Source organism: Stigmatopora nigra, chromosome 3, assembly GCF_051989575.1.
Source record: "Stigmatopora nigra isolate UIUO_SnigA chromosome 3, RoL_Snig_1.1, whole genome shotgun sequence".
In the NCBI taxonomy this organism is placed as follows: Eukaryota; Metazoa; Chordata; class Actinopteri; order Syngnathiformes; family Syngnathidae; genus Stigmatopora; species Stigmatopora nigra.
In genome coordinates, this window is record NC_135510.1 from 5694320 (window position 1) to 5715413 (window position 21094).

General features: G+C 38.5%; 1 protein-coding gene across 3 annotated transcripts in view; it reads right to left on the reverse strand.

Moving 5' to 3' along the window:
- The window catches only part of mdga1 (MAM domain containing glycosylphosphatidylinositol anchor 1), a 212743-nt gene that overhangs the window by 45736 nt on the left and 145913 nt on the right, over positions 1-21094 (reverse strand). For all 3 annotated transcript variants that reach the window (XR_013325792.1, XR_013325790.1, XR_013325791.1), the window contains exons 24-26: positions 14908-15028; positions 11860-11941; positions 4945-5209 (exon numbers count right to left, since the gene is read on the reverse strand). The gene's annotated coding sequence lies outside the window, so the exon portion shown is untranslated. The remainder of the gene's footprint in view (positions 1-4944; positions 5210-11859; positions 11942-14907; positions 15029-21094) is intronic.

A 21094-nucleotide genomic window follows, 5' to 3' on the forward strand; every position in this document is an offset into this window, starting at 1 on the left:
GCAATGTAAAGCCCCTTGTTTTTCTTGACTGAATAATACACACGTACTCCCCGACACACACCCCAGCCAAGTCTCCCCCCAATTCAAAGCCTGTGAACGTGGGCAGAGCATCTCGCCTTTATTAACCATCTCACTAGAGACAGGACAAGCAGGCAGGCGCCTTTATTAAAGGATGCCGCCTGAGTGGAAAGGAGTGAGCGGGGAGATTCAAATTGAGGCAGACAAGAACATAGCAAAGCCGTCGCTTTGCTTAGTTAGATGAGAGGCAGAATTTGTGTTGATGTTAATCAAACAAGCAACTGTTTTTCTTGTTTAATAGGCGCCACTTGAAGTGTGTGCACAAACAGCTCTGGATGATTGAGTCCTCGTGTGTGCCTGAATGCATGTCCAATAGCTATACGTGCGTGTGTATACGTGTGTGAAGATAATTCGGGACTAAATCGGATGCCTACACGCACACAATTACCATGTAGATGCACGTACCGGGATTCAGTCAAAGTGCAAATTACAAAGTATATATTCCAAAGCAAAATAAATGTGAAATAGTGAAGCAATACAATGCAAATGATGAAAACGATTTAATCATTTGATGATTGATTTCATTAGTATACTATGAAAATACAATGGTAAAGTGGTGAGTCAAATGTGCAAAGCAGTAATGTTATGAACAAAAAAATACTGCAATATAAGTTGTCTGTACTTGAAAAAATACTAGGAATATTTAGCTATAGTAGAATATCCTTAACGCTGTAAGCTAGGAATGAAAGACTCCAAAATGTACTGTATGTATACTTGTAAATGTTTGTATTTTTTATATTGATCCTAAAAAATACTGTCAAACAGTTTTGCTTCTTTCCCAAAGCCAGGAGAGAGAGTCTTCTGCACTTATGACCCTGGTGAGGACAAGGGGTACAGAGAACAGCCAGATCGATGAATGTTGAATCAATAGCAGTTTTAGTTAAGTACAAAGATCCCTGCAATTTGGGAGAGGTTTGTATAAGGACCGATTTGACACTCGATACATTTCACCTACCTTGGTATCCTAAAAAAAAATCAATAGGCTTGCTTTGAAAGTAGATCAGAGAACCAAAAGATCTTTAAGGGCGAAAAAAAAAATCAAGATACAACACACGGAAAGACCTAAAAGATCTTTCAAATTACTTGACGTGAAATCACTGCATTGCAGTTATCTTCCCAATTACATCTGTTTTGTATGCGATTTTTCAGCTTTTGCTTAATTAGTTTACTTATAAAATCTAAGAAACATATATTTTTTAAATGTAGCTCAATAAAGTATGAGAAGACTGTAAAAATTTCATGTGAGAGTTTTAAAGCATCAATTCAAACTATAAAATCAAAAAATGGTCAGTATATATATATATATATATATATATATATATATATATATATATATATATATATATATATATATATATATATATATATATATATATATATATATATATATATATATATATATATATATATATATATATATATATATATATATATATATATATATATATATATATATATATATATATATATATATATATATATATAAATGGAGCTACACTACAAGTGTCTGCTGCAAAATCATAATTTAAAGCATCTCAGATTTGCTGACTTCTTTGACTTCTTAAATACAGAAATTATTATTCTGGTTAGAGTTTGTACATTAAAGGCAGTGTTGTTGTTCACAGGCTCATTAAAAATAATTTGTTTGTTTTGTTTTTATCTATGTTGTCTAATGCTTTTCCCTTTACAATCACCTACTGTTTAGGAATTGATCATATTAACAATTTGATTTCCACGGTGAGATGAAGGAGAAAGTCAATAAAGAAGCATTCAGAAAGAAATGGCTGTGGATAATGACTACTTTAATCCATAGCTCTCATATCATCCCCATCTTTCTGTGCTTTGCTTTACCCAGTTTCCCACAGCAGACTGACCGTGGCACTTTGCTCTGATCTCAGCTTTTCCTCCACTAATTCCTTTTTTTAAGTACTTCATTTTCTGTGCACGGTGGTGCCCTTTCTTAAAAAAAAACTTATTTTAGAAGATTTCCCACATACACACTAGTCTTATCTGGTCATGACAGTATATCTTGGGTTGATTGGCCACAGGGTTGGGAGATGATTTGAAGGATTTGAGCCTCAGGTGAATTATATTCCCACAATGTCGAGCTAAATGCCCGATATGTTATCATTGGTAATCTGTTCATTTTGCCATTTTAGTCCGAGCACTGATAGGGAAGATATTGGGATGAAAACAGATACTTAAAAATGAATAGTGTCAATCCCAAATATTATGGTGAGATGGTTTTACTATAACTGGAAAATGTTCGGATCTTTCCTAAAGATGAGCATTGGCATTAATCTGAGTATGAATTTGGTTTGGATTTTAAGGCTGCAGGTATAAGTGCGTATAAGGTAAAGGTGGTATAAATTAATTTATGTGGGACTTTTACAGCAGGTCCGTAAATGGAGTCTTTGAGCAATGAGTACTTGATAATTGCAATGGTTTATTGCCATCTTTTTGAACCTAAATACTGGGACATGACCATAGTGAATTTGGCAAATATTGTATTATTTCTATGTATTATAATGCTGAGATTAAGGAAAGGTTGGGAAAAATGGGATAGAATTGTGACTACAAGGTCTTATTAGAAAATGGAAAAATGTATATCGATAGATAGGTCTCATATTTTGGTCAAGTTTCATTCATGCTTGTCATGTAGCGCAAAGCAATATGAAATGATGGATGAAATTTATTGCACAGGAAATGAAGGCAAACAAAATGGAGCTTTTTATCAGCTTGTGTATATTCATGGGGGCGGGTCGTTAAGACTGAGAATTTCTCATTGTAACAAATATACTTGGCTTGGGGGGTTGTAATGTATATAATAATTATTTTAAAGAAATGTCCTAGCGTGAGAAAACCAGGATAAACTTTAAATATTATATCAATTCACAATTTATATAGCACATGTATTTTGCTTTTACAATCCCTGCTTTTGGCCTTACAATCTAAATCTGTAAATTATTAGTTGCATTTTTTAACACTAATAACCATTTTCATAATGGTTGAAAGACATTTTTTTTTTAATCTTTTTTTGGAAAAAAAATAGTAATTTTCTGAGAGACAGAGGTACTGTATAACATATTGCTCTAAAAATTAAACCCAACACTATTGTGCAGTCAGTTATAGAAAGACTTAAAAAGGTTTGTGGATTTTATAATTCTGTTTTTGTTTCCATTTTGTACAAACAGAATGAAATCGCTGTACTGGAAAAACAAGCACAGGAAGAATAACCTTCAAACTGGGCTCGTTTCAGAACTGTGAGGCGACACGCTTACCAGTCATCCACCGTGCCATCAAAAATGAAATAGCGGGGAGAAAAGTCTTTCCGTATGTCTGCACATGTTTTTGTTGTCAAAATGAAAAATTGTACAACTTTTATACGGGATGTGAGCTTCAGATTTGCCACCTGTGTCAGCGTTAAGGGTAGATGTGTCACATTGGACTATCCGATTTCTATTACCGGCAGACTGGTAAAGTGAGGCCAGCAGGGCATGAGTGATAATAAAATCGGATGTTCTGTGGACCTGCCCATGGTGGTGGCACAGGTGTACAGGTCAGATGTGTTTTCAAGCAGGCAGAAGAGACAGAAATGAGGCCCTAACTGTGTGGTGTGAGGCCTTCAGATTGAAAGTCAGCATCTCCTTGGAGGTCATGGTCCTCTGCCACAAATCAATGAGTTAATCCCTGCAGGGTGCTTGCGAGGAGCTACAGTATTTCAAGGTTAGTGTCAGGTCAGGGACAGGTGGGGGCAAGATTGACCAAATGAGCTTAAGTTGTAAAAGTTAGTACGTACTAAAGTTGTTTTAAAAGCGCCACTAAAAGGCATTGGCAATTTATAAATCAATAATTCTCCTGCTGTGATTTTCACTGATCTGCTTGGAATGAATATAGTTTTTCAAAAGCTTTTACAAGGCATTGTTGATTAATTTATTTGACATTTTAACCATCTGAACTTTACTACAGTTGAACTTTTTACCATATTATTCGGACTATAAGTCGCACCTGAGTATAAGTAGCACCAGCCAAAATATATACACTACGTATGTATGGTAATGGTTTTTTTGGGTGACCGTTAATGCTCCTTAAAACAATATGGCTACTTCCGAAATCAGCTAGCCCCAAGACATGGCCTCAATAAATGACCCGATTTTAAATATAGCAATTTGTTCAAACTATTGACACCAGTACTGTTTCCATTCCACTGTGCTGCCCATTGAAAAAAAGAAAATGTGTTCAACTTCTAGATGTCCTAGTATTAAAAAGTAACAGGAAGGAGAAAGAACTCCAACGCTATATTTATTTCGAGTCTGCTCCTGCAACGTGTAGTCCAGATGGCAAAAAAAAAAAAAAAAATGCTGGCAGCCGCATCTGTAGCCAGCAAGCCAGATGGAGAAAGGCAAATACTTGATATGGCTTCAATCACAAGAAGTAGAACAGCATTATACGTCCAAGAGTGATGGATAAGCTTGTAACCTTTTGTCACCTGTTTGCTTGTTTGTTTGCTATGTACCATATTGCTGGAGTCTATGAAATGGCCATTTAGGCTTGTCATGTAAATTGGCAAATGCTTTGATCATATCATTAGATGCCCATTAGTGAGACACCCGACACAAGAAATGAATCCAAAATCCTGTCTTTCCGAAACTACTTGTTTTTTTAATGTCTCTCTCAGAAAGATATTCATTCACCACTGTCTCCATTATCTTCCATAATCATTCCAAAAGCCTGTTCTCCTAGTTTGAACCTCGTATGTTAAATATTCGAAAGTTTTCAGTTGAATGCAGCACTGAAATAAAATAGGATATGCTGAAAAGGTTCTTGCGTGAGCAGTCAAAAGAGCTTGTCGGGTTTTTGACTTACCGACACTCCAAAAAGTTGGAAACTGTTAGGTTGACTGAGGTCATCTCACAAGGCTTGTTCCCATCATGATAGCGGGATGGTAGTTTGGCTGCAGTAGCCAAGAGCTGTGCTTGTGCTGAAGAGTGGGAGGCTCATTGAGGGTCTCACTCGGAATGTGTCCAACTTGTAGATATAGATTTTTACACCTGCGGCGGGAAGCTCACTGACCACTTCACTTGCAAAATGCTCTTGTTCAACACTTGCTTTATAGGAAGCTGAAGGTACGCTGTTGGGTGAAGGACAGAGAATGAAGATGAGCACCTCTCTTAGAGAACAAGGTCTGCATTTTTAAATATAATGTTCCAGTTACTTTTCATGAAGTTCAAAAAGCCAACTTTGGATATTCATCTATCCATTTTCACCTATTAAATGCTTAGAGATTATATAAATGTTAAGCACAACCTAATGTATAAACCTGAATGGGTGTTTTATCATACCATTTGATAGACTGTGATTTCCTCACCCAAAACATATTGGTCGGGTAAAGGAAATCCATGAACACAGCATGGCTGATTGTGGGATGTTTATAAGATCAATTCGGTTTGATTTCACCCCAACATAAAAAGGTCAGGGCTTTACATGACCACAGCAGCATTGTGTGCCCTGCTGCTAATTAATTCAACCTGCCTTACAACCACCCATCAAGCACCCCATCAGCACTGGCCAGAAGCAACGTTGCGGGGTCAGTGCTCTCAAATAAGCAGGGTACTGAGGCATGAACACACCTTCCTGGTAGCACATTCTAATGGTCTCAGTTACTACACCTATCTAAAAGCTAATGGCTCATTGAGAAGATACTTTTTTATATGTGAGACTCATGCATTCATGCAAACTATATACAACCATTGTTAGTGCCCGATCCATTAAAAGACTTCATTATACATGTTAATCAAGGAGATTCAAGGCAATTGGAATTCAAGGGGTTCATAGTAGAGAATTTTTAAAAAAGGATTGTGGAGAATTTAACCGTTTAGCCTTGTCATGGTCATGGGAATTTAGTCTTTTATTCACTTGAGGCTTTGGCAGATAATTACTCGATTTGCAGTGAAAAATAGGGAATTCAACCAGTTTCTTTGTAGTGATCAAATAAGGGTAAAAAAACGTAAATATTATGCGTAACGCATCACAAAGAATAGAGTAATGAAGACTTTGAAAGGAAAATGTCTTGTTAGTAGCTAACGATTAGCTGAATTTATACGTCATCAGTGTTTGGTTTTATTTACATTTGGTTTGTTCCCTAATGTGTCTTCTTTTGCTGTGCATTTAGTTATTGTCCTGCCTGATTAGGTTTAATTCAGTTTTATCAAGCCTTCTCCAATGTGACCCAATCAACTTTTCCTAGTCGCCATTTTATCCAGATATTCCTTGTTTTCTATTAATTTGTCTGTTTATTTCCCTGCTGTCTTGCAGTTCTTGTTTTCCCTTTTTATTGCTTTCATGGCAAATGTCCTGATCTCTGAGATCCTTCTTTGTGTTCCCCATTCTAGTACATTTAATCTCAGTATTTTGTTTATGTGGAATCCTGATTTTTAATCCGGATTTTGTTATTTTGGACCGGGAAAGCCTAAACTCCTCACGGGACTGCTTTATTCTGCCCTCGGAGTGGTAAATCCCCGTAGTGACAAGATGCGTGTGTGCATGCTGACAAGGCATTAGAGAGCGTTGGCTACCTGGCCTTACTATGCGTAGCCATTATGCAGGATTCCTAGCTCCTGCTGCACACAGTTGGGATATGGGACCTACTTATTATAACCCAGATCTGCCTGTAATCCATCACTGTCTCCCTTGCCCCCATTGAACTCTTGAGAATGCCTAGAGCGTGGCCCCTAAGTGTGGTTGTGTGTATGCGCCTAGAGAAGGTCTGTGGTCATAGACTGCTATCTATCTCGCACAACCAAGTGCGTGGAGTTACGGTCAATTCATATTTATATGAGGTTAGGGTATTTGAATTGAAGACCCTCCACTCTGAAAGCCATAATCTCATGTTAAACGTACAAATGTCACAACGAATGAAGATATCAGGAGTCCCTCAGATCTTGTAATATTGAAGGATGAACTCTATATGTGTCTTCTGGTTTTTCCTTTGGGTTTTTTAGACACTGACAGAATAGTCATCTTGATCTTAGGTGAACAAAATTCCATCTGTTTGAGTTTAGATGAAGACGTTCGCTTCTCACATTTGGCACAGATTGGTTAGCTGATATATTTTCATTTGTGATAGAACTTTACTGTAATTTTACGTTGGACATTAAAGATCATTAAGACCTTTATATAGGCAAAGTAATCCAATTTTAAACAGTATCACAATCTGTCTCCGAAAGTCAATTAGGATAGGATTCAGTTCATGTTACTTATGTAGACATGGACAAAAAATGCATCATTTATATCAACTGTTGTAAAATAATTATTGTGATCAGCTTTTAAGGATCCACTGTATAGGCCACCAGTTTCTACTGCACTTCATAAAATACACATGTAACGGTATTAATAGCAGCAAGAAAATGTAGACTACAGTTTCCTATGACTTTCCCTGAGATATTTACATGTGAGTACAGAGCCTCGTCTCAGTCAATACACAACACGCTTCTCGATAAAGAAGGTAACGACTGGCGCAAGGCTCATTACTCCTCCCGCTCATTATTTACTCATTATGTGTCACTTTCCTCTGTAAAACAAAATAGATGATCTGTTTAGGTAAGTAAGAGCTAGAGCCGCTGACAAAGCCGTGCATCAGTCAGAGACAACCTTGTTAAACTTCACCTGCTGAGATAAATATAGTTACACCGGAGACCTCTCAGGCTTCGACAGCCCTGATGTCAATATTCTCAGGTTTCACTGTGTATGAGAGGAGCTGGCGTCCTTCCTTCCCGCATCGATCACACTTCTAAAAGCTATAATCCTTGTCCTAAAATGCCTCTCCGCCGACTCGAGTGTTGCTAAAGAACAACAGGCAATTAGAGCTTCGGGTTAAGGCAGCTTTTATATGCCGCCGCTGTCCCTTCACCACGGGCCTCCGGAGAGTGAGTAATGCGGTTTGCTGGTTGACGCGCCCACACGAGCCCCTCACCCTGACACTCAGGCTGATTTAAGAGCACCATTAAAAGTAATCTTTGGCCCCACGCTGTTCCAACTCACCTTGCAATATGTGGCCGCCTCCTCTTTAAAGTGGAGGCTGTTTTGATTGAGCCCACCTGAATGCCGAGTAACTTGGTAACAAGGTGTCAGGCTAATCAAAAGCAACAACACAATTAGGCTTTTGGTTGATTCTGGTTCCAACAAGTAGATCTTTCGTTTCTTTGTGATTTAGGCACCACATGCTCCTGCCCAATCGATACTTGTATATGTTAGTGGATTGCCTACCACCGCTGCATCGCAAGCTAATGAGCAAGTGGTTTGGTGCGGGTGGGGATCAATTTTATCGTGTTCCCAGTTAAACTCCTTGCTGGTTTTTCGGGAGACGGTGCTTGCATTCAGCCAACTCCCGCAAGGTCTATTAAGGGATCTGAGGATGTGCAATTATTTCCTTGCCAGTCTACTCTTATAATTGCCCGATCGATAGATTGTGTCAATTGCATCATGCCAAGATAGCAGGAAGCAAAAACAAGAAGCAGACCCAATCTGCCATCACTTACTTCCTACTGGGGCACATCTGTCACCCAATCAATATGAACGATGACAACCCACGGCAAACAGAACAAGCCAAGTCATCTGTCACAAAGCCACCATAGGAGACTGACTGTACCATATGCAAGCTAACATTGTGGACTCCAGCAGAGGACCTGCCACAATTGCCTACAGTTCCTGGTTAACGGGCTGAGATTTGAGGCCTCTGTCGTGGCTTTGCTTTCAGGGAAAAGACTCCAATTCACTCTGGTTGGTGTATATTCTCGCCATTTATTTTTATTAGCGTCCTGATTGATATAATAAACCTAACACTAACCTTGTAGCCAATTATGTGATCAATTATCTATCCATCAAGCCTTTAATAAACAGGTTATTCAAAAAGGTTAGGCCCATTAAAAATGAGATTTAGTAGACGACAGCTTTTAATTTATAAGTTTTGCGAATTGAGAGACAGACAATGTTCCAAACTCACTTTTGCTTTGTTACTTGGTAAGAATTGAACCAAGCTTTTCACAAGACATGGTAGTTAACAGAATACATTTGTGGTTTTTCTTGTATAATGTAGTTCAAAGTTGAAATTTATCGAGGACACATTCATAGTTTGAACTATTTGGCCATTTAACTCCGGTAAATACAAATTTTCAGTCTTTTGATGCTTTGAGATAGCTGTACCTTGAGGTTTCCTTTCAGATACATGATCTAATTAAACACTGATATCTGCCAAGGTTCAGTCATTTGATTTTATGAGAAAGAAAATAAAATATTCACGACAGAATATTTTGTTATTGGCATAAAAACATTTCAATGACTGGAAGTAAATTTGAAACCACAATAGCGCCATCCATTTTATGCAATGTAAGCCTTATTTATAGATTTGTGCATTTGTACTAAAAGTTCATTTAGGAATCACATTGCAAGTGGTATTAAACCCATTTTGTAACATTACACCACAGTTCAGTTGAGGACTAATGTAGTATACACCCACAGCATGTTACAACTACTAATGGTAGTCAAGTGTCAAGTACACTTTCCGAAGCGTAATCGATTAAAATGCAGACAGTTATGTCAAAAAAAATAAATAGATAATGAAATATCTCCTTAATTTGTCCACCGGTGCCAGACTTTACGCCGACTTTCAACGTAAATCAGCAGTGATAGGAAATAATGGCTGACTGGGCACCATTATAGACGTCACTGTCAGGCACCTTGCGGGAATTAACACATTTCAGCGACATTAATATGCAGCTTGTTAGTAATAATTAAGGTCATCCGGCTCTTGCCAGAAGCCTAGTTCACAAATCTTACTTCCTTTGCATGATACAAAACCCAGTGGGACAGCCACGAAGCTGAGTCAGACTATATTGCTGACCAATTAGTGGGCCATCCTACCTTCATAAGCCATCTTCATCTTCGACGCGAGTCTTTTAATGTGCAAGACTTGGAAATCCGGAGGTATTTTGTTCTAAATTAGTTCTGGCAGCCACAGATATAACTCTAAGCAAAATTCATAAAATGTATCATTTCTTCAATCATTGGCCCCAAGTGAGGAATTGGCACATGTTGCCATAGTATGCAATGTCATAAGAAAAACAATAACTCAGCATAAGCGTAGCTTACCCACTTTCTTATATCTGAAGTTACAGTTTATACCTTTTAGGTGTTTTGTGTACACCAGGGTTGGGCGAACTTTTGTGCCCGGGGGCCACATTGCCTTAAAAAAATTGACAGACGGGCCGGTTCAGCACAAGATACGATACATATAAAAAAGTGCATCCGTTAACAGTAGATATGAAACATAAACAGAAAAAAAGGATTCAAGTTTTAACATAGCCATCACTCATCATTAAAGTAAAAAATATAAAGTACACAGTGAAGTAAAAAGGAATGTATTAAGAAATATTAAAATGTAATTTTAAAAAAATAGGAGGGGTGTAAAACACAAAAAACAAATAAGAGTGGACAGAGCTACTGCCACTGGCTTCCGTGTGACGGCGCTATCTTGGGGAAAAAAAATTGGACAACGTCGGCGGGCCGGATTAAAAAGCGTGTGTGGCCCGCGGGCCCTAGTTTGCCTACATCTGGTGTACACCCTTTTTTGAAATAATAAAACATGAAGAAAATGTATAATTAGCATGATATCATTAGAAGGGCAAATCTTAGTATTACCAAGTATTAATAATTTAATATTACTGGCCCTGCAGAGACAGATCTGATTATTTTTTTACTTTAGGAGTGATTGTAAAAAAGAGGGGGCCTCTGATCTGAGAAAAGAGGAGTTGTATGATGGTCCTCAAAAGAAATGATGGACCCTTGTGCACACCTAATGTGAGATGCAAATGGGTCTGCCTTTTTATTCAGACAATGCGCCATCCATCCATACAGCCTTGTCAACGCTTAGAGTAGAACTCATTTATACGCCAACACACGGATCCAAAAAGGCGACAAGCTCATTTACGCTGATGTTTATAACTATTATGGCAAGCGCGAGCCGCATCCCGCCTATCATCTGCATCTGAGGCTCAGGTGTTCACAGGGCCTCGTCCTGGCAGGAGGCAGCCAAATCTTATTTTCTCACACTAGCACATTCATTTTTGTTGATTTTACCAAAGGCCATATTCACTTCTATTTAGCATTTTTTCTTCTTCTTTTTTTTCCCCTTCTCAACCTGCTCCTTTTGTGACTGTGGTGCCATATTTTTCAAATGTTCAGTATCACTTCTATTTTGCATTTTTTCTTCTTTTTTTTCCTTCTCAATCTGCTCATTTTGTAACGGTGGTGCCATATTTTTCGAACTTTCAGTATATGCAGGTTCATTTTAAGCAGTTCTGCCCAAAAGACAGTTGAATATTTGGAATATCTTGATAGCTATTTTTAGAGTTACACGCTTTCTATGATTTTTTTCCCAATCTGATTGACATTTAAGTGGTAAAACAACTAAGTTTTACAAAATAATCCAAATTTGTCATGTGATGCCACTATAAATGATTAATTTGATTTTCTTCTAGTTAATCAATCCCAATTTAATGACCAAATCCATTAATATTTTATACTCCAAAAATAGCCCTGCCGGTCCCACAATAACATTGATTACATATCAATAACAAAAAAAATCCTCCTACTGTGGATTTAAACCAAAACTTAATTTTCAGTCTTTCCAATTTGCTAGAAAACTACTCAAAAAATATTTCCCTCTTTAGTTTACTGTAGATTATTTCATGCATTACTGCATATATTGAAATATTAAATTCTTACCTGTACTTGCTGGCCATATGCATTTTTGAACTCAACAAAATCTGGACATTGCACATCCTCCATATTTGAAACAGATGTTTCCCTGTGAGACCAAGAAGATCAGAAAGAGAGAGTCAGGTACTTTACACATCGACATTGAATAATTCCATGTTAGGAAGGTGTTGCCTTAGGTTGGTCATTTTCTTTAGGGAATTAATGATGCAGAAAAGTGCTGTAAAAATTTGAGCATTCTGTATTACTATGCCGTAAAAACTATACTGATGTATTTCTTATTGCTCTGCCTCCATCTTCGGGGAATATTGAGCTAGTTTTATTTGTGCGGGAAGTTATCTTTACATTGCACTTTTACCCCGTCTTTGCCGTGCACTGCTATATTTATGTTTGTCTTATTTTGTTTTGTATGCATTTGGTGGATTGGGAAAAGCCCAAATTTAGCTAAACTAAACTGGACTGTGGTTTTTACACAAGAGATGTGACCTAGAATAATAAAACGTTAGCTTCACTTTTGTCTTTAGCCTCATTTGAACCCTGTAGTGATATTGTATACAGCCTAGCCTTGTTTAAAATATCGTTACAGCGCCTATTAAAAGTTTTGGAAAGACTATTTTTGTACATTCTCAGAGTTTTGTGACAATTTTAGTCAGGAAGGAAAAAAAAACAAATCACCTTAACTCCAAATGATTTGTAACGACGACATGAATCATGACATAGAAGCCAGAAAAACTCAATATATTTCTATTTTTGGTCAAAACTTGGTCTTGGCGGAAGACTCTACTCTGGTCTAGTTGGATCAAGTTTTAGTTTACAGAGATATCTGCTTTTGTGACTTGGTCACAAAGTGAGAAGAGATTGTTTTTTGTTGAACATTTAATGATCCAAGCAAGCGTTTTTCTGGCTGTCTAGTGACTCCCCAGTGTATTTTTATCACTTAGCTTAAACATCATGGGTCTAATTTCAGTGCAACGCTTATCAGAATTCAGCTAGCGGATCATTTTGGGTTCCCATTATTTTAAAAGGCAATTACGCCATGTGATAATCACTTTAATGGACAATTAAGGGAGACTAACTTCATCACTGTATAATTGGAGAATGACTCCGGCTAATAAGCAGGAAATGCTGTTGCCTGGGGCACTACCTCGCAGTGCATTTCATAAGGACGTGACCACTTTGAATTTGTGATATATTCACGCAGATATGAGTATGAAAATGTGGGACTCAAGTGAGTTATGTAATACGTCCAATAGTTAGACATTTACTCCTTGACTAGAACATAATAGATTAGAAGTAGGTACACAATATCATCCTATCTTTGCGTCCCCCTGGTTAATACGATCAAATGACAAAACCTTCTCAAAGCGGATGCTCAACTTTAAATAGGAAACAGTGTTAGCACTTACTGCTAGTTTTGGTTCCTTTCAGGCACATTCCTACAAATAAATGAATTCTGCCTCAATTTTGATAACAAGGGAGCACATGTATTGTGTCTCATATTATTCGAAAGACAATTACATTTTAATATCATTAAAGGTAGGCACCAGCTCTGGTCAAATTAGGCCTAACTGGGGGTCATTCCTTCATATTCTGAACCGCTAATCCTCACAAAAGTTGTGGGGGTGCTGGAGCCTATACGAGCTAACTAAGAGCAGTCCATCTTGAAGTGGTGGCCAGCCAATTGCAGGACATAGACAACCATTTACACTCACACTCATACCTAGGGGCAATTTAGAGTGATCAACCAGCCTACCCCGCATGTTTTATGGACATGGGAGAAAAGCAGAGTACCCACAGAAAACCCAGGCAAGCTCAGAGAGAACATACAAACTCCACACAGTGTGGATCCATCTGTGAGCCCGACACACTAACCACCTGTCCGCCGAAATAGGAGGTACGCAGTCTCCTTTTCCAGATTGAGTTCTGAGAGTAAAAACTATTTTTTTTCTGGCTGTTAACAATCAAACATTGCCTGTTTCCAGTGCTGCCGCAGTTTTTTTTAGACTCGAGTCGTTAGGAGTGTGGTCAACAATTGCAAAGCTGCTTGAAGCGCGACTACAACTCCTGTCATCCCCCATTTTGAAACTTCAATCTTCACTCTACAGACAGTATTATCCACTTTTCCTTTTTTCAGTGTTATTTCCCCCACAGGTTTTGCTCTTCACACTCTTTTTCCCTCCCATCCCTGAGCACCACCTCTCGCCTCTCATCCCCAATGCGCTGCCTCAGCAGCACCCATGGGAGCAGGTGGAAGAGAGATGACGCTTTCCTTTGATTGCTGCTCAGCTGCGGGCATTCTTGGGGCAGGAGCCCTGTGCCGCGTCACTCTACTGGATCTTGTCGTAAATAATCCCGACTGGGGAAGGAACAGAGAAGCTCTGGAGGGGATGAAGGGGGTAGGGTCGCATGTGCGTTCTGCTTTTCTGATTGCAAGTGCTGGAATATCAGATACTTTGGACATCAAGTCAAATTTTTCATTTTGATTGGTCGGCAGGGAAAAAAGTGACTGCTGACTTATGCAAAAATGGCATTTTTCAGGCAAAAATATTGGGCTTTTGTTTCTGCAGGTTGGAAAGCCGTGTCATTTTCAACCTCACTAACAAGCATTTTTAAAGGAGGCTTTTAGAATTATTACGCTTTTCCCAGAAGTAGAAAGCACATTGATTTCAAGCACCCCAGTAAAAAGAATGTTGTTTAATAAAGTGTGAAAAGACACAATTTCAGTTTTTCCAATGTGCAATAGGGGAGATGTGTTAAGAAAAGCCAGTATTTTCTGGAAATAGGTGAAATAGCCCTGATCAAACTTTAATTTAACTACTGTTTCTACTTCAACCAATCACATTCGAGTATTTCCAATTGGGCCACCTACTCCTTACGCATTGGCTACCTGCTCTAATAGTCCTGAATGTTAAAGAAACAAGCTTTATTGGACGCATCAAGTGACACTCAGATGAATCTGAGAATTACAACAATTTAGGATGAACCCAAGCTTCGTGTGCTGGCCATATCCAATGATATTTTTAAAATATGATGTGGGCAAACAAAATCTTAGCTCACCGTTCTGGGATCTAAGGTTACGTCCTGTTCCTCGGTATTCCTTTGAGGAGTTTGCATATTTCCATGTGCCTTAGTCGTTTTTTTCCAAGTATTCTGGCTTCCTCCAACATCCTAACAGCATCTAGTTAGGTAAAAAGAACACAAATTTCTCATTAGGTTTGAATTTGAGTGTGAATAGTCGATTGACTATAAATGCCCTGTGATAGGCTGGGGAGCACTGTACTCCGTCCGTCCCCCGCCCATAGTTAGCTGGGATAGGCTCCAGGATCTGAGCAACCCTGGCGACGATGACAAGTACAGAAGATGAACGAACACGACACACGATGTTTACATTACAGAATAAATACAGAATACACTGAGCTATGTTTGATGGACTCTGGCCTTGACCTGAATGAGAAAAACACAAGTCGTTTTCTGTATCCATAGCAAGCTCGGCGTGGACATTTTTCATCCCGCAAGAATTCAGTACATTCCACAGGCGTCACCTCAATCATAGGACCTGCTGGCCCCGAGAAAAGCAAATGTGAGCCACAAGTGAGAAGTGTCATCAGATGAGCTGCTGCTGACATCTCATCAGCTCACACAAACTTCAACTTTGCCTCTTGCAGACAGAAAAGGTCACTAGCGGCACAAGGTTTCTTAAGCTCACATTTTTCACACCCACATCTTTCTCTTTTGTCCAGTTAGAATTTGGAAATTAAACCCTGTTCCTGCAGTGTAGAACCATTGCCATGTCGTATTTTAAAGAGTTTTTGGCTTTAGGTTATTTTTTTGGTAGTTTTCCAAGCAGTCATGGAGCTGTCTACTAATTCCTCCAATACATCTATGCAAAGGCAGCCTTTATACTATTTAAACACATTTTTTGGAGTGATTTATGATTGTATCAATGCCTAAGATCAACAGGGATAGGCTCCAATGCACAAAATGGGAACAACATGAAGCCCGAAGGTATGTGGATCTAAGTCCCTACCTCCCATTGATGTGTATTGTAAATAATTGATTAAACAAATGAAATGACAGGAGTGGTGGCCCTGCTGTGCTACTAATACTTGGCAGGCAGTGGCACCATGCGGTTTGTATTTGACAAGAATCTGTAAATGTGTGCTTTACAAAGCACTTTTAACACGCCTCATTTCTAAGACATTGCTGAAAATTCCAATGTATATTAAGAGCGACACTTGTCATTGTAAAGCCTAAAGCCGAAGAATGTAGGAGTCAGCAGAGAGCTGTGGTTTCCTCTTTAAGAGCCTACTGTCTTTATGAGCCAGGTGTTATGCCAGGTTTTTTTTACAAGGCCTTTATCTTTTACCTCTTCATTTTGAAAAAGCTTTCCTCGCCATTTTGGAAAGACGTGAATTTTTGTTTGAATACATTACCTAAACTCATACAAAGGTTTTGAGCATATGATCTTATCATAGAAGATAAAGCAGGCTATAACTGCTAGTGTCAAGTCCTGTCTTGCAGCGTAAAGCTAGTCTCTTGCTGTTATTTGAATATAAGCCTTGTTGTCATTCTTTCAGTCGGCTAACTGATATTGTCCAGACTTCATAATATCTTAGTGAACAAGATTAAGTATAAATTTAGGAAAAAAATGACACTATTTCATGGGTAAGTGAGTAGACTGTAGCACAATTTGTGTTTACTATGGAGCAAGCCAAGGCTTTGTGTTTATACACTGGAAATGTAGCACAATTTGTGTTTACTATGGAGCAAGCCAAGGCTTTGTGTTTATACACTGGAAATGATACAAATTATATACTTTAAAACTGGCTATAAAGTGAGTTTCTCCATCCTGCATCAATTGCAGCAGTACTGATTATACCTTTCCTGTTTTAGCAATTGTTACATTGTTCATGGAGGTCAAAACATAACCTTTTCTTAACCAGGCATGGTTAACAATTACAGTACTTCTGAAAACCTCAGACTAAAAATAACAGTTTGTAGGTTTTGGCATTTGATGCAGGACTCCTAATTAAACATCTCCTCTGACTAACCACTTATAATTTAATTCACAGTTGTGACGAGCGTGCCAGAGTGTCAGCGTTCTAAATCAGCAGAAATAAATATATGGCCATAACAATATTAAATGGATTAGAATTGGTATTCCCAGCTCTGCTCTTGCATTGTGATTTACAGATATAAAGACTTGCATACATAAAATTGTCTTCTATCACAGCTCACTTAATTAAGTGAGCACTTATAAAAAGGGAATTTACATAAGCTAAAAAGCAAGGAGTAAATCAAAGAGACTTGAAACGTTGCACCCCAAAGAAGTGATGGGGACACTTGTCATCTTATTTCAGGTTCTGGATCACTTTTGAACAATGACCTCACATTTAATACTCCTGCTGCCAAATGTGTGGTTCCGTGCCATCCAGGCTTCTATAGATAAGCAGTAATTTAAGAATTATGACTCCACTTTCAGGATGTTACTCCGGAAAAGTTAGTTTAAATGCTTATAGTCCAAAAAGTCACACTTCATGAGTACATTAAATGATGAGCACATCACTATGATGATAATAGAACCATATTTGGCACCGTTTCCTTATCCATTTAAAACTAGCCAGTAATAAACCTTTTTCTCCCTTTTTTTATTTGCAAATTTGGACACTTACTGGCGAGTTGACGAAATGTACAGACCAATGACGCGGAGAAGAGCCTCCTCACCTGATTTTACTCAGCCATTAAAGTCTGTGCCATAATATGAGAAAAGCTTTTTCAATCAACACAACTACTTCAAATTAGAAGTACTAAGAAAACACACCATCCAGGCAGAATACGTTTACAAGAACAATTTTTATAGAAGGACAAACTAGAGCGCCCCTTTCTGGTAGGACAAGCTAAAGTTAAATCAGCTATGCTGAATATGAGAGACAAATAAGGTGTTTAGATATATCCTGAATTGATTTCATGTGACACAGTGACTAGGACTACTTAAATATTAACTTATTTTCCGCTCCACTTATGCTCACCTGCCATACCAAAAAACAATTTAGACCATGCATGTTTTTGAATGAAGAAACGGGAGTACCCAGAGAAAAAGCACTCAGGCACAGGGAGAACATGCAAACCGCACATAATAATGTCAGAGCTCGGGATTGAAGACTCGATCTAGTGCTAACTAAACAATAATTCATTTTCTGTACCGCTTACAAGGGTCATGGGGGGTGGTGGAACCTATCCTATCCAATTATGGACACCAAAATTGGTGGCCAGCCAATCGCAAAGCCCAAGAAGATGGATAACGAATCTCATTCACGCTCATTCCTAGGGGCTATAATATAATAAAGAGTTATGATAACCCAGATCTTCAGCGTAAAAGCCATTGTTCCAAACTGGATATTTTGTACTTTGGGTTGAATAGCGGTGATCTACACCATCAGTGTTGCCAAAGCACTTTACAGCTTAGTGAAATTTACCCATTCACATACACATTGGGGGCAATTTAATGCTCAGTATCTTGCCCACAAACAATTTGACAGTGGACCAGATTCGGACCGCTGACTCTTCTGTCGCTGGACGGCCAGCTCTACCAACTTTGCCGCTCTGTAATACCGGATGACTTGCCACACTTTCCCCTTGTGTGCTGTTTGTATACCAAGTAAGGATGTATTATCCAAACCGACCCTATCGGCTCTCTCCGGGGAACTTAGGGAGGGCAGTTTGCTAAGTAGCAAACCTGTGTTCTGTCAGGTGTCATTAAAGTCCAGTGGGAGTCTGAAGGGAACTGTCACAGTGAGGAGTAATGGTTGTCTTCTTCACTGATTGCTCGCAGGGATAGAGTCAGCACAAACACCAAATTAGAAGTGACACTTTGATGGAACTGAAGCAAGAGGCACAGCTGCCCACCAAAGTTAGACAGAGGATGGATGGGAGTGCATGAAAAGAAGAAGATGAAAGGTGCCTTAAGTCAAATCAGAGGTAAACGGATTCCAAATAAAGTGGACTATGTACAGTACACTCGGGTAAAAGACTCAGGAATATTCTGCTACTATAAAGTTCAAACACTTAAGTTGTTCTATTTGCTGTTGGATTACAAAAGGTTGAGCTCATATTGCATTCTCGTACTATTAGTGGATTTTATTCATCTTGATATTATTCAGCAAGTTATTAGAAGTGACATTTTCAAATCTTATGCAATGAGAATACACGCAACGCCCAAACATCGTCAGGGGAACAACAACAGCACGCTGTTAGATCTGGTTGCGACTATAAAATGAATTGCGGCAATTTGCTGGCCACCAAATCAGGGTGTTCTCCGCCTGGTGCTCGTAGTGGGCTGTACGGAAAATGAATACATAAAAATGAATTGTTCTCATTTAGTGCTGACCCGCTGCCAGTAATCCCATTAAACAGTTTTTTCAGCAACTAGTAAAACGTCAAAGTGGGCTTACAGCTTAAAAGAAATATTAATATTCAGCCACGTGGTATACGTTTAGTATATTGTAATCACACCGCTCAGGCCTGGGGGGAAAACAACTAAATGGATTAAATCTTACTGTCGTGCAATCTAACCCTTGGTGATTGACGTATCCAGCACCCCTGATGTGAATCAAAATTTTGAGAGTCAAAGCAAAAAACAACCTCCGGCACCATTATGTGGAAATTACCCAAAAACACAACTCAATTTCGAAGAGTTATAAGACAAACTCGAGTTCCTAAATGGGCTCATATTCATCTTCCGGCTGGCCAGTTCTAACTCAATATCGTTCAGGATCTTGAACAAATAATTGCTGGCTATTTCGGATGACTGAGCTTTGACTGGTATTTAAATGGCCGAGGCCTTCATTAATAAAATTGTCTTCATTTCAAGGAGGAATTGAAATAAAGCAGTTAGAACTGAAGAGAAAAGGAGGAGTAGGAGTATTGTCTTTGTCCAATGTTGACTGTGGTAAAAGAAGAGGCACTTGACCAAAAGGTTATGACATTTTGGAAAGACAAGAACAGAGACTATTCATAAGTCATCATATCTCTTGGGAATATTCGCAACACACTTCCAAGGTTGTCTGTTCTGCTTTTAGGTTCAACAGAGTGGCAACTGGGCTTTGACAGCATCATTTGCCCCGGCGGAACCTACGTGAGTCGGTTTCCTGCTCACGGAAGCGTGGGGGGGGGGGGGGGGGGGGGCATTAAAAATGAATCGATCGATACATAAGAATACACGCACCTCCGGCTGTCTGTTTTGATGCGGAGAGGAAAGGAAGCAGTGAAGGATAAAAGGTTGGAATAATATGCAGGCTACTTTCACATTCACGGACAGAAAAACTTTGGATGCTTGCTTCATGGTGGCTTTTTAGGGCTTGAGTCAGATCAGCTGTTGTGTAACAATCGTGTTGAATGGTCAAATGCCTTAAAGAGTTTGAAAGGAATGACAAAAGGCAAATTTACTGGTAATTAATTGCTGGAATCAAAAGTAAGAGTCGTTTTGACCCTTGAACTTTTTCTTTTGAACTATTCAAAAGGTCTTACATTTATAATTAAAGACTCATTGACATTTCGACATGACACTTTCCAGGGGTCATAAATCGAGAAGGGAAATCATAATTATTATTATTCCGACTCAATTAGACACCATTTCTCTGCTAATCTAGCATTAACATCTAACATTACCATCCTTAAAATATATGGCTTGTTATATGAATTATGCCGATTTATGGATTTACATTTTTATTGCCTCATGAAAATTCCTTGTTTATGCATGCATATCTTTGGCCTGTATGAATAGTTATCAAAAGATCAATTAACATATTTGTCCTACGACTGCCTGAGAATTCCAATATAGCCAGTATGTTTTTACTTTCTTTTCTTTTTAAGGAGATTTAAGGAGTTTATTTTATAGGATAACTAAAACGATTTTTTTCTTTTGGAATACACTTGTTTGTTTGTTTTCTCCTCTCCATAGCTTTTCTTGATATTCTTCTTTTCATGCTAATTGATTATTTTTTGACAACTTTGGTTCAGGTGTTTCACTACATCAAATGTGAAAAATAAGATAAAGTCAAGGTGGCAATATTCATTATTACCATGTAGTTTTCACTCTAAAGCTGATAATGAATATTGCCAGTTTCAATCCTTTGAGCATAAGGGCCAAAACACATTTGCAATCCCATGAAACTAAATGTACAACTTCCTTAAAGAAATGAACTGTGATACAAACCTTTCCAAAGACCAAACTGTCTTTCTGCCC